A 15,033-nucleotide genomic window follows, 5' to 3' on the forward strand; every position below is an offset into this window, starting at 1 on the left:
GTGTTTCTCATGTCTTTTTGATGCAGTCATATTTTAGATAGAGCAGCAACTCAGCTACTCCTTTCGTCAGCTTTTAAAATATTTGTTAGTTTTAATTTATTTTCTCCCTGGAAATTGGCTGAGTATCATTGAAAACCGCTACATGTTTACTGTAATTGTGGAAACTGTTAATACCTGTTGTGGTTGAAGCTGTTTTATTTACTTCAGTTATAGCATGCTGCAGCTGGCCTAGTTAAAATCTGTATGTTGTGGAAATTTATAATTAGAAACATTAGAGTCAATTATAGCCTTAGTTTTGTTGTTCCATCAGAGAGTTGGTTTGTTACAAAGTTTTCTGATTAATGAGCTAAGTGACAAGAGCTCATATGGGACAATGGAAATATCTTATTAGAGTCAATAACGTGGATAACTTATATCAATAGCTAAACTACACGAGAGAGGTCACTGTGCACAAGCTTTGCCTGGACGCAATTATACCGGAACTGGGGGGTTTTTAATTAATAGGAATGGTTAAACAGGCTCTTTCTTCTGGACAGAAGTGGTTTGAGGATAATGTGATGAGTGTTTTGACTATGTAAGAGTGTGATAAGCACTACCTTACTACATTTTATTTCTATTTTTCTACTACTTATTTAATTTTACTATTTAATATATATTTACGGTAATCTATGGTTCTTTTCCCATATTATGTATTGGATTGTACTGCTGTTGCAAAGACAACAAATTTCGTGACGTGCTGGTGATACTAATTATGATTCTGAGGTAGTTATATCGGGGAGACCAAAATGAGTGGACATAAGATTAAGATATTCAGGGATTTATTTAATTATCCATAGAATGGTGGAAATTCTGGACTTGCTAAAAAAGCCCTAACAATATCTTGGGGTAACTAGCAAAAAAGCCAGTAGTGACAGATTAGATGGGTGTGATGGGGAGAAAGCAATAGAGGAGCATGTCAATAATGAGTTTAAGAGATGGCAGGAAAATGGTGTGGATGTTATTCATCAGCATAGAACATTTGAATTGAATTGGTTGCTGTAATATTTTCACCATCAAATTGACTGAAGCCACCTTACTCTCGCAGCTCGATGGCACAGCTCTAATTCTGCATTTAGATATCATGAAATGTCTTTATATCTTCCAGTACAGTTAAATAAGATGTTTCTTGAGCCTTTTCTAGCCCTGGTTTCAAAAAATTCCTGCATCAGCATTTAATTCCTTATTAGTGTGAATTTCAGCAAATATTACTATTTCTCTGTCTTAGATATTGGGCTTGATAGAAGTTTGGACTGACCTTGAAAGACTGCGCAAAGAGTTTAAATTATAAATTAAATCTCAAGATTTGTCATGTTTGGCATTGATCCTTGTTTAACACCACCTTGTTTACTACAAACACCCATCACCAAAAGATGATTCCATCTATGATGAAGTCACTTGGGAGTGAAAGGTAATCCCCAGGTCTGTATATTTTAAAAAATACTTCTCAGGCAGGCAACAGTTAGTAAGGGCAGCATCTATTTTAGTGCTACCCATGAATTTGTTGACTGCCTTATTTTTGAATGATTGCAGCTTTGTAATGATGCTCCGATAATGACCTTAGATAGGAAATGCCAAGATTTTAACTTGGTGAAAAACACCAGGATGATGTGAGATTTAGAAGGATTTTGAAGGATGGAAGTATTTCTGCGCAGTGCCACTTTGGTCTTCCAGGTAATTGATGTTTGAGATTTGGGTATTACAATATCCTGAAGAAGGCTCTTGGCCCAAAATATTGATTTCCATAGATGCTGCCTGACCTACTGAGTTTCTCCAGCATTTTGTGTGTGTTGCTGTGGTTTTCCAGCATCTGCAGACTTACTCATATTTACAATATTTATGTTGTAGTTTGATTCAAATAGGTTTTTTTTTGTATTTGTTCAAGGAAGAACATAATAAGCAAGAGATGCAGGGAGTCATTTTCCACCTACCTAAACCTTCAGAAACAATTTACCAAAAGACATTCACATGTATATTCCTGCCGTTATTTATTGCATTGATGTTCTGGTGGTGGTCTCCTTTGTGTTGATAAAACTGCATGTTACTTTGGCCTTGTCCATTGTGGCCATCTAGATCTCCCAGTTGCCAACCATTTAAGTTCTCCACATTTACATACAACTTATCTCTCCTCAACCTTCTCTACTGCCAAGATGAGGCTAAGTGCAAACTAGAGGAACAGTACCTTATATTTCATCTGGCTGGCCTCTAGTCTGGGGAGGCATCAGCATCAAATTCTCAGCAAAAAAGTAATTGTTCCCTTTCAGTCCCTTTTCTCTCCTGAACTTCTTGGCCCATCTTCATTTTTTTTCCCCTCCTCCACCCTCTCCATCTGTCGGTCACGCATACACTCCTCCCACCAGTTACTTCCCTACACCCTTCTGTGCTTCACCTTCACCTTCCTGTCCTATCATATTCCATCATCTTCGGCTCTTTGTCACAATCACCTATCACTTCCCTGCTCTTGGCACTATTCCCACTCTCCCCTCCCCCCCCCCCCCCTCAGCTAGATTCATGTAACTCTTCCTCCACCCCTTCCCTACAGCTTTTTGTACTGACTGTCTCCTCTCCGGATCAAAGGTCTCAATCCAAAACAACTATCCATTTCCCTTCATAGATGCTGCCTGACCTGATGAATTCCTCCAGCATTTTGTGTGTTGCTCTGGATTCCAGCATTTGCAGTCATCTGTGTTACCAAAGTTAAATTTTTGTTGTGCAATGACACCACCAAAGACCAGATTCCTTTGGGAATTATATCTGTGAATTCTCATAAAAAGATGCACACACTGATTAAGTTCGATCTCCACTCTGTTCCACATCCCATTGTTGACCACCCTGCATGTATTCATTCCTGAGGATCCTGTGGGGAATTGTCCTAAGGATGAAGAGAAATTCAAAGAAAGAATTACTAATTTTACCAAGGGTTTAATTTTCTCATTTTTAGTGTTATGCTGTGATGAAAATGTAAGGAGTTTTGAGTAGGAAATTATTGTCAGTTCTAAAATACGTAGGACTATAAATGGTATACTTAAATGGAATACTATCTTTCAAAATACTTACATCATCACCTAGCAACCTTATGAAGTATTAATATTTAATAGTATTGCTGATATTACTTTGCCTTAGCTTTGCCAAAACACGCACATGCAAACAATCAGAATAAAACACATTTCACATGCTTGTTGACGATGAGGAAGAAGAAGGGCTCAGTCTGAAGAATAATGAACCAATGAAACAGGTTCCCTTGCTGTCAGTAAGGAGACTATTATGCTCTGTGACTGAAAGAAGGAGTCACAGTTTTTTGCATTGGATAATGGACTTCCACTCTGACAATGTATCTGAGAGCATCATGATGAAAAGCCGTCAAATAAGGGGTCAGAATTTCTACTGTGGTCAACAGGATGAGGACCAATGTTACCACAGCAACCAGAAATGAACGGAGCAATGAAGACTTTTGGATGTAACCAGTGACAGCAAAAGCAAGTGGAGAGGTGGTCTTGCATTTGTTGAGAGGTTTGGATATACATTCTCTTTCATATGACATTGTGATACAATTTAAAAAATGTCTTCAACATTACACCAAAAAGTAGAAGTTCAAAAGATAAAATTCTGAATAGCCCATTAGGTCATAATGGACTCATTATTGCTGTTTTTATTATCTAAATTGTATTGTCAGATTTCACCGATAGAATTACATTCCACCACAATCTTTAACTTCATGGTTTGGTGTATCCTTAATGCCACTAATTCCATTGGGATAGGGGCTAACCTTGTTTTAATACATGTAGAAGAGCATGCTAGGAGCAGGCATAAACAAAAATGAAGTGCTAGCCTGGTTTAACGATAACACTGGATCATGTGTCAAACAGCAGATATAGTATGTAATAAAGTAGAAATCAAGCAGTCACATTAAAACTATAGTCTTACCTTTGTTTATGAATAATAGTGGACAATTAAAACAACTGACAGAAGGAGGGGGCTTCAAAAAATTGTTATCCTCATCATCAATAATGGCAGAGCTTGGCATGAGCAAAAAAAAACTACAGTCTTTCTACCATCTTCAAAATGTTTTGTTAATGTGATGGAAAATTATCTACTTGCCTAGGTAAGTGCAGTCAGAGAGTAACTGTAGTTAGTTGAATTTTCTTTATCATTTAAACTTGCAGAGTGATTTAGGCCCTGCTTCTCTAAGCAGGACCTTTAGAAGGATGAGGGGGATCTCACTGAAACCTTTCAAATATTGAAAGGCCTAGACAGAGTAGATGTGGAAAGGATGTTTCCCTTGGTTGGTTAGTCTAGGACAAAAGGGCACAGCCTCAGTGTAGAGGGGCATCCATTTAAAACAGATGCAGAGAAATTTCTTTAGCCAGAGGGTGGTGAGTTTGTGAAATTTATTACCACAGGCAGCTATGGAGGCCAGGTCGTTGGGTGTATTTAAGGCAGAGATTGATAGGTTCTTCATTGGACATGGCATCAAAGGTTATGGGAAGAAGGCCGGGGAATGGGGCTGAGGACTGGAAGAAAGGATCAGTCATGATTGAATGGCGGAGCAGATTCGATGGGCCAGATGGCCTAATTCCACTCCTATGTCTTATGGTCTTCAGTAACTGAGGCCCCAAGATACCACTCACTGGTCTTGAACCAACATAATGATTTTTCCAGTACTTGAGCAAACTAAAATAGGCAGCACTGTGTAAAATGGTCATTCTGTTCTGTTTTATTTACTGAATACCATTGAAGGTAATAGCAGTGAAATAATCCATTTGACCCAGCAGGTGTTTATGCTCAGCCTGAGTTAATGCTTCATGATCTAACACTTCCAGTTCTTTTGTCTCACTGTCATTGTCCAGCTTCCTTTTAAAAATATTTTCTCAACTAGCCATAACTAAATTATGTAGCTTTTTAGTACAGTCAAAAGTGTGCCCAGAAAGGGAAAATTTTGAAATGAATCTAAGATCCTTTTGGACCAATCTCATTTTCTAGAATCTGCTACTTTCTAATAGGGTTGTTGGTTGCTGCTAAGTGTATGATTGGTTGGGTTGTTTCATAGGGCTTTAGTCCAATCCCATCCAAGATTATAATTTCTCTTTCTACAGGAAGGGCATTGTCAGTACCTGGGAACTTTGCATGATGTCTTTGATAACTAGCTACTGCTTCTGGAATGAGTCCCAAAAAAGTCTCTTGACCCCAAACGTCAACTGTCTGTTCACTCCATGGATGCTGCCTGACCTGCCTAGCTTCTCCAGCATTTTGTGTGTGCTGCTTTGGATTTCTGCCCCTGCCGATTTTCTCATGTTTAATCCAGATGAGCCCATCATAAAATTAAGGCCATGCAAAATATTCATAGTTTCTGGACTCAATAATTGGGAAGAATAACTTCTTTTAGGAAAGCCCTAAAGCTTTCATTTTTTGTCTTTAAGTTGTAATTAACTACATAGATAAATATAAATTAGTTTGCACTTAGTAGTTGGATTTTCAAAAGACTTTTGATAGGGTGATATGCTAAGCATTATTTTAAAAATTAAAAGCACATGCTATTGTGGGTAATGTACTGACATGGATTAAAAATTGAGAAACTAAAGAGTAAGAAAAAATAGATAATCTTTAGTTTGGGAACCCCAAAGGAGTACCAGCTGTTCACAATGTATTTCATACACTGAGATGGGGGCATCAAGAGTAATAAATCCAAGCTGGCTGATGATACAAAATTCTGTGGCAGGCAGCATGGGCTGTGAGAAGGATGCGGAAAGGTTTCAGGGGGATAGCAACAGTTTAAGTGTAAAATGAAGAATATAGCATGTGTGGAAAAAATGTAATGTTCATTTTGTTACAAAAGAGAGAAGTGGGATATTTTTAAATGGTGTGAGTTTGAAAGATGGTGTTTAGATTGTCCTTGTCCACTTGCAGGTACTGCAAGCAATAAAGCAAATGATACCCTTTACTGCAAGACTCCCAAGTACAAGAACAGACATGTCATTCTTCAAACATATGTGGCTCTAATCAGACTGTGTAAGAGTATCAAAATAGGAAGCAAACCAATCGGAACTGAGATAAAAGAAGGTATATTCAGGAAAGAGATTGGGAGGTATTTAGAAATTAAAGGAAACGTGATTAATGTAGGGAACTGGCACTGTGTAGAAGATCATTATGCATGGCAGGCCTAATCCATATTTTTATTTATATTAAGGTTTAGCATCCACCTAATGAAGAGTTGGTAATACCACTTGGAAAAAGCATAAAATTCCTAATTTCAGCTCAATGACAGGTCAGTGGGAGGGCTGCTGAGTTCAAGTTCCTCTCTAGCTAACACTCCTACTCCAGTGCTAAGGGAATGTTTGAACTGTGTGAGATACTGTCTCTTGGATGAGAGGTGAAACCAAGGAGAGGTCAGAGGTTGCAAAGGAAGCTGGCCATTCAGTCCAATTAGTCATGACTCTCAAAGTGTATCTCTCTATTCCCTTGCATACTCATTGTTTCCTTTCGAAACTATCTAAAATACTTCAACTTGCTGTGGTGGTAACGGTTCTCTGTGATTTCACATCACTCTGCTACTGGGGCAAAGAGAACAAGTGGGAATGTCGAAACACGGCTGGAAACCCGCGCTTATTAGATTATTTTAGTTGAATATCACAACAGAAAATAGAAGTTTTTGTTATTTTAATAACAGATTTATTTGCAGGTTTTAGATAGAAAGATCATAAATGGCTCACTTAGACCATAAGACTATAAAATATAGGAGCAGAATTAGGCCATTTGACCATCAAGTCCTCTGCCATTTCGTCATGACTGATCAATTTTCCCTCTTAATCCCATTCTCCTGCCTTCTCCCCGTAACCTTTCACCACCTTACTAATAAAGAACCTATCAACATCTGCTTTAAATATATCCAATGACCTGGCCACCTGTGGCATCAAATTCCACAGAATCAACACCATCTGACTAAAGAAATGCCTCTTCATCTCTGTTCTAAATGGACATCCCTCTATTCTGAGGCTGTGCCTAGACTCTCCCACTACAGGAAACATCCTTGCCACATCCAGTCCATCTAGATCTTTCAACATTCAATAGGTTTCAGTGAGACCGTGCCCCCCCCCCCACCCTATTCTTCTAAGTTGCAGTGAGTACAGGCCCAGAGCCATCAAACATTCCTCATATGCTAACCCTTTAATTTGCGGAATCATTCTCATGCCCTCTCCAACATCTGCATATCCTTTCTTAGATAAGGGACCCAAAGCTGCTGACAATACTCTAACTGAGGCCTCACAGTGCCCTATAAGACCTCAGCATTATATCCTTGCTTTTATATTCTAGTTCTCTCAAAATGAATGCTAACATTACATTTGCCCTCCTCACTACTGACTCAATCTGCAAGTTAACCTTTAGGGAATCCTGCATGAGAACTCCCCAAGTCCTTTTGCATTTTGAATTTTCTGCCTGTTTAGAAAGTAGTCTCTTTTGTTCCTTCTAGGAGAGTGCATGACCATATACTTCCTGACACTGTATCCCACCTGCCACTTCTTTGCCCATTCTCCTAATCTGCCCAGCCCTTCTGTAGCCTCTCTACTTCCTCAGAACTACCTTCCCCTCCACCTGTCTTCGTATCATCCACAAACTTTGCAACAAAGTTGCCACACAAATCATTGACATATAACATAAAAAGAAGTGGTCCCAACACCGAACTCTGCGGAACACCACTAGTCACCAGCAGCCAACTAGAAAAGGTTCCCTTTATTTTCACTCTGCCTCCTCACAATCAGCCAATCCATTATCCATGCTAGTATCTTTCCTGTAATATCAGAATCGGGGTTATTATCACTAACGTGTCTTGAAATTTGTTAACTTAGCAGCAGCAGTTCAATGCAATGCATGATATAGAAGAAGAAAAATAATAAATAAATAAATAAATGGATAAATGATGGACGCTGCCTTTCTGAAACCACCTTGTTAAGCAGTCTGATGTCAAAACCCTTCCAAAAATCCAAGTTCACAACATCCACTGATTCTCCTTTTGTCTATGCTGTTTGTTATTTCCCCAAGGAATTCCAATGGATTTGTCAAGCAAGATTTTCTTTTAACGAAACCATGCTGATCTTGGCCTATTTTTATCATGTACCTCCATGTACCCCAAAACCTTATACTTAACAATCGACTCCAACATCTCCCTAACCACTGAGGTCAGGATAACTGACCTATAATTTCCTTTCTTCTGCCTCTCTACTTTCTTCAAGAGTGGAGTGACATTTGCAATTTTCCAGTCCTCTGGAACCATGCTAGAATCTAGTGATTCATGAAAGATCATTACCAATGCCCCCACAACCTCCTCAGCCACATCTTTCAGAACCCTAGGGTGTAGTCCAACTGGTCAGATGACTTATCCACCTTCAGACCTTTCAGCTTTCCAAGTGCCTTCTCCCTAGTAATAGAAATTGCACCCACTTCTGCCCTCTAACATTCTGAAACTTCCTGCACACTGCTGGAGTCTCCCACAGTGAAGACAGATGCAAAACACTTATTAAGTTTGTCCATCATTTCCTTGTTCCCCCATTACTACCTCTCCAGGGTCATTTTCTAGCAGTCCAATATCTTCCGTCACCTCTCTTTTACTCTTTATATATCTGAAAAAAACTCGGAATCTTCTTTAATATTATTGGCTAGCTTACCATCATATTTCATCTTTTCCCTCCTTATGGCTTTTTAGTTGCCTTCTGTTGATTTTTAACAGCTTTGCAATCCCCTAACTTCCCATTAATTTTTGCACTACTATATGCCTTCCCCTTTTCTTTTATGTTGTTTTTGACTCCCCTTGTCTACCACAATTACATCATCCTGCCTTTAGACTACTTCTTTGAGATGTATCCATCCTGTATCATACTGCACCTTCCAAATTGTTCCCAGAAACACCAGCCATTGCTGTTATGCTGTCATCCCTGGTAGTGTCCCCTTCTAATTAACTTTGACCAACTCCTCTCTCATGCCTCTATAATTCCCTTTATTCCACTGTAATACTGATACAGGTGACTTTATTTTCTCCCTCTCAAATTGCAGGGTAAAGTCTATCATATTATGATCACTTTTTCCTAAAGGTTCCTTTACCTTAAGCTTCCTAATCAAATCCAGTTCATTACACAGCACCCAGTTAGAATAGCTTTTCCCCTAGTGGGCTCAACCACAAGCTGCTCAAAAAAGCCATCTTGTAGGCTTTCTACAAATTCTCTCTCTTGGGATCCAGCATCATTCTGATTTTACCAATCTACCTGCATATTGAAATCCCCCATGGCTATCATAACATTGCCGTTTTGACTGTGTTTTCTATCTCTTGTTGTAATTTGTAGCCCACATCCTGGCTATTTTTTCAGAGACCTGTATATAACTCCCATCAAGGTCTTTTAACCCTTACAGTTTCTTAACTCTAACCACAAAGATTCTACATCTTCTCCTCCTATGTCACCTCTTTCATTTGATTTGATTTCATTCTTTAACAAAAGAGTCATCCCACCTTGTCTACATACCTGCCTGCCCTTTCGATACAATGTGCATCCTTGGATGTTAAGCTCCCAACTTATGATCTTTCAGGCACGACTCAGTGATGTCCACAGTGTCATACCTACCAATTTCTAATGGTACTGCAAGATCATCAACCATATTCCATATACTGTTTGCATTCAAGTATAATAGCTTCAGTCCTGTATTTGTCCCCCTTTTCAATTTTGTCCTCAGGTTATATTGCAACTTGTTGCAAAGCAACTTTGTGTTTAAGGTTATTGATAACTAGGTTAATGTACCCAGACTGGTTATACCACTTGTGACCATGCCAAGAGAACCTCCTGCAGACCTTTCACATTTGCTTGCACGGAGTATTTGGCTATTCAGATTTTGTTGCAGGTGGATTTGAATGTCTTGAAATGCCACAGGTAAGAAAGCAACAATAGATCCTGAAACAAGAGGAAGAAGGACGTGTATTAATGCTGCCACTGGTTTTCAGTTCACCCGCACGATCAAGGGTTTTTCTCTGCAATCTGGAAGCAGGAATGGAGGAAGGATTGGTAATGGTCTGCAAGGACATCACTTTCATTATGAATAATGGAATTGTTTTTAGCAATGAGCCTAGTTTAGGACTGTGTAGAAAAGGAAGCAAAAGGCTTTTGGAAGAGACTGCTAGGTAGTACCTGCTTTTGAACTTTTTTGTATAACTCTGGCAACTGCACAACTGTGATCCTCAAAAATCAGAGAACACAGATTTTAAAACACTTGGCAAAATATAAGAGGAAAGATAAGGATATTTTAACATGGCAAAGTATGGAAAGGAGACCTTGAAAATGTGATGGGACTGTATTCAGCAGTAACTTCGGAAACAAAATTAGATAAATTGGAATAGGAATGTTTTGATGGACTTTGGGGGAATGAGATGCAAACAAGTTCTAGGAACTAGACAATTATGCTTTGATACCACATTTCTCTTTGTATCAGAAAAAGGGAATAGAGTAGGTTGAATTACAATGACAAGTAGCATTCTATACTCTGAGATGACTCATGGTATTAGCTTGGGAACCAATGAGCTTTAGATACACTGTGTAGTTTGTTTCTTGACATCTGTTATTGGTGCCTCGAGAATTTTGATGCCAGATCTTGCTTGCAGTATAATCCTAAAGATCACTTTTTAATTCCCACGAACTCTAGGAGAATTATGGAGGTTGGTAATTTTTCCATCCTTACACGTTAAATAATAGGATCAATTTAATTCTGTTCTTATATATTGAGGTATTGAGTACAGTAAGCAGTTTTCCATTTTCTTTGGTCATGTTGCTGTTCGTCATGAAATGTATAAGAGATTGGAATAAAAGCATGATTGAATGTGGAGTAATTGGAATAGAGGGGGTAAATGATAATTTTCCTTCAATCCCCCACAAATGTCAAAACAGTTGAAAAGCCTTCATGGTAGTTTCCCAATTCAATCTGATGATTATAATGGAATATCATTGGTGTACACAGCAGAAAATCCAGGTACTTGTAGATGGATTTGCTTGTTTTAGATATTAAGGAAGTCAAAGATTACGAGTTTAATGTGAGAAAGTGGTAGTGCCAGAAGAGAATAACAGCAGCCATGAGGGGACGAAATGCTTCCTCATCCTTCTATTTCACTGTTGAATAACTGTTTTACTCTAATATTCTCAATCTGCTAATGTAACATCCTATCTGGATTAAGTGAGTGAACAAATGGAGTCTAATGTGGAAAAGCTGAAATTGTTCATTTTGGTAGGAAAAATAAAAGAAGCATATTGACTCAGATATGAGAGAAGGAGGGGCTTTAAGTTACTAAGGGATCCAGAGCAAGACTCACAAGAGTTTAGTATGCCAGTAATTAGGGATATTAATGGAATGTTTTTGTTTATTACCAGGAGAAATGAATAAAAGTAAGGGGTTTTTGCTTTATTTATGGAGGGCATTGCTGAGATCACATGTGGAGTACAGTGTACTGACCTTCTTATCCAAGGAAAGATGTCCTTGTGTTAGAAACAGTTCAGAGAAAGTTTACTGTACTAATAACTGGAATGGACAGGTTGCTGTGTAAGGAAAGGGTGTGCAGCCGTGGTTTATACCTGCTGCTGTTTAGAAGAATGAGAAGGGGCGTTATGTAAGACCCTGAGAGATCTTGACAGGTGGAATTGGAACAGTTGTTTTCTCTTGTAGGATAATCTACAAATATAGAAGACAATTTAATTCTAGGGACTTGCCTGTTTAAGACAGATGAGGCATCTTTTTTTCTCTGTGAGTGCTTGGAACCTTTGGAACTCTTCCTCAAAGAGAAACAAAAGCAGAGTTTTTGGAATGTTTTAAGCAGAAGTGTCTAGACATTTCAAAGTTCAAAGTAAACTTATTATCAAAGTACAGGTATATCACCATATACAACCCTGTGATTTGTTTGATAAGCAAGGGGCTGAAATCTTACCATATTCTGATGTGAATGAAGAAGTTAGGTTATAGTCAGAGCAGTTATGATCTTATTGAATGGCAGACCAATCTTGAGATGTCTACACCTGCTCCTGATCTATAGATTCTACTTACCAGGCAACTAAGTAGCTTCTCCCTCCTGTTATTCACGGTCATTTTGGATTTTAGGTTCATAATAATTGACCAATTATTACCAATAATTAGTTCCAGATTTGGTGTATTGGCAAGACCAGACATTACAGTGGAACTTTTAAAATGATTTAGAACAAATTACTTTGGACATGTCAAATGGTTTATAACCAATATATTACTCTTGGATTCACAATTGTTAGGCAAGCAGCCAATAAACTCACAGCACACTGTAAGGTAAATGTCAGCCATCTAGTTTCTATACCTAGTTCTTTCTTTTTGTTGAATTTTGTGTGCAAACTGGTTGCCATATATTTCACCTTGAAACATTGACCACGTTTCAAAAGTTATTATAAAAATAGCATAATACAGTGTTTTCTGGAAACCTTAAATATATTTTAGAAATGGGTCTGGAGCACTTGCGAAAAAGAGTTGAACTTTTTTTTTGTTGCCATTACCATAGGAATGGGGAGGTGAGGTCAGAAGGGATCTGAGGACTGATAAGTCTGGGGTATTTGAGCGGTGGAGTGATGAGTAGATTTGCGATTGTGGGATAGCATTTGCAGGATCCTAGATGGGACATTAGAATTTGGAATCAGAAGAGACCCCAGAAAAACAACTTCAGTTATATGGAGAGACCACAGAGTTGGGTTTCTTTAAACAAAGCTGAGTGATAAATGTTGTTCTAATATTCAAAGTCCAGCTCCCAGGCAACTAGAATAAAACAGTGAAAATTAAGGGGCCATCTCATAAAGGAATTCAAAATCATGAGGGATTTTGTCAGTGTGTGGAAAGCAAGCTGTTTTGGAGGGGAAGATGATTAATATCCAGTGGACGTGGATTTCAAATAATTGACAAAAGAACAAAAATGACATGTGAAAACTGCTATAATCTGAAATGAATTACCTTAATGATAGTTCTATCAGATACAATTGTAACTTTCAAAGGAATTGTATGTGCAGTATAACTGCAGCAGGAAAAGTCTGTAAGGCAATAAAGTAAGTGTGAAGGCTTGGTTCTTAAGTATACTTAGTGCTGTCATATTGTGTGATTATATAAGAGAACTGTTGAGGGGTTTCTGAGGCTACATGAAACACTATACACATTATCAGAATCAGGTTTAATATGAGCAGCATATGTCATGAAATTTGTTAACTTAGCAGCAGTACAATGCAATGCATGATAAGTATAGTAAAAAAATAAATAAATGAATTACAGTCAGTCTGTTTGAATATATATTAGATAAGTTTAAAAAATAGTGCAGAAACAGAAATAAATACAAATAAATTAGTGAGGCCGTGTTCATGGGTTCAATGTCCATTTAGAAATCGGACGGCAGAGGGGAAGAAGCTGTTCCTGAATTGCTGAGTGTGTGCCTTCAAGCTTCTTTACCTCCTTCCTGATTAACAATGGGAAGAGGGCATGTCCTGGGTGGTGGGGGTCTTTAATGATGGCCACTGCCTTCCTGAGGCACCGCTCGTTGAAGATGTCTTGGATACTACGGAGGCTAGTACCCATAATGGAGCAGACTAATTTTACAGCTTTCTGCAACTTACTTCAATCCTGTGCAGTAGCACCCCCACCCCCAATACCAGACATGATGCAGACAGTCATGGTATACCAGTAGAAGATTTAGAGTGTTTTAGTTGATAAACCAAATCTCCTCAAACTCTTAAAGAAATATAGCCACTGTCTTGCCTTCTTTATAGCTGCATCAATATGTTGTGTCCAGGTCAGGTCCTCAGAGATATTGATACAAAGAGCTTGAAAATGGCAACTCTGTCCACTTCTAATCCCTCTATGAGGATGGGTATGTGTTCCCTTGTTCTACCTTTTCTGAAGTCCACAATCAGCTCTTTGGCCTTCCTGACCTTGAATGCAGGGTTATTGCTGTAACACCACTCAACTAGCATGTATATCTCCCTCCTGTATACCTTCTCATCACTATCTGAGATTGTGCCAATAGTGGTTGTATTATCAGCAAATTTATAGATGGCATTTGAGCACTGCACCTGCTGGTTAATGCAAACATCTAATCAGCCAATCTTGTGGCAGAAACTCAGTGCAAAAAAGCATGCAAACATGGTCAAGAGGTTCAGTTATTGTTCGGACCATGCATCAGAATGGGAAAAAATGTGATCTAAGTGACTGACTTTGGAATGATTGTTAGTTCCAGAAATATCTCAGAAACTGCTGAGCTCCTGGGATATTTTTATGCACAACAGCCTCCAGAGTTTACAGAGAATGGTGCAAGAAACAAAAAATATCAAGCAGTTCTGTGAGCAAAAACGTCTTGTTAATGGGGGCTGTCAGAGGAGAATGAACCAGATTGGTTCAAGCTGACGGGAAGGTGACAATAACTCAAATTACCATGCATTACAACAGTGGTGAGCAGAAAAGCGTCTCTGAGTGCAAAACACATCGAACCTTGAACTGGATGGGCTACAGCAGCAGGAGACCATGAGCAGACACTCAGTGGCCACTTTACTAGATACCTAATAAAGTGGCCACTGTGTGTACGTTCACCCCACTGGGCCCTAGCGTCTGCCTCACCATCGCAGCTGAAGATAGAAATAAGGAACCGCAATAAGGCTTGACTGTGAGAAACGCACCTGTCACTTTGACATTAGTTGTTGTGATGTAAGGGTATTTTTCTGCTACATGTTTTGTTAGAAGGCACCTGCAGCACTGAAATAAGTACTGTATATGCTTGAAGTTACCTGGCAACATGATTGTTTATTGCTGAGTGTATGATTATAGGATGGACTGAGCGCAGGAATCAGCTGCAATGCCGTCAATATTAGTCCTGCTGACTGGAGCTTTTTATTCTGGCACAGTCTGAAAACCCTGCCCTGCACCATTCCATTAATGGATATGGCAACAATCATTTTCTATATTTGAAATAAAAATCAAATGCACCTG

The sequence above is a fragment of the Mobula birostris genome, chromosome 22 (assembly GCF_030028105.1).
Source record: "Mobula birostris isolate sMobBir1 chromosome 22, sMobBir1.hap1, whole genome shotgun sequence".
NCBI lineage: Eukaryota > Metazoa > Chordata > Chondrichthyes > Myliobatiformes > Myliobatidae > Mobula > Mobula birostris.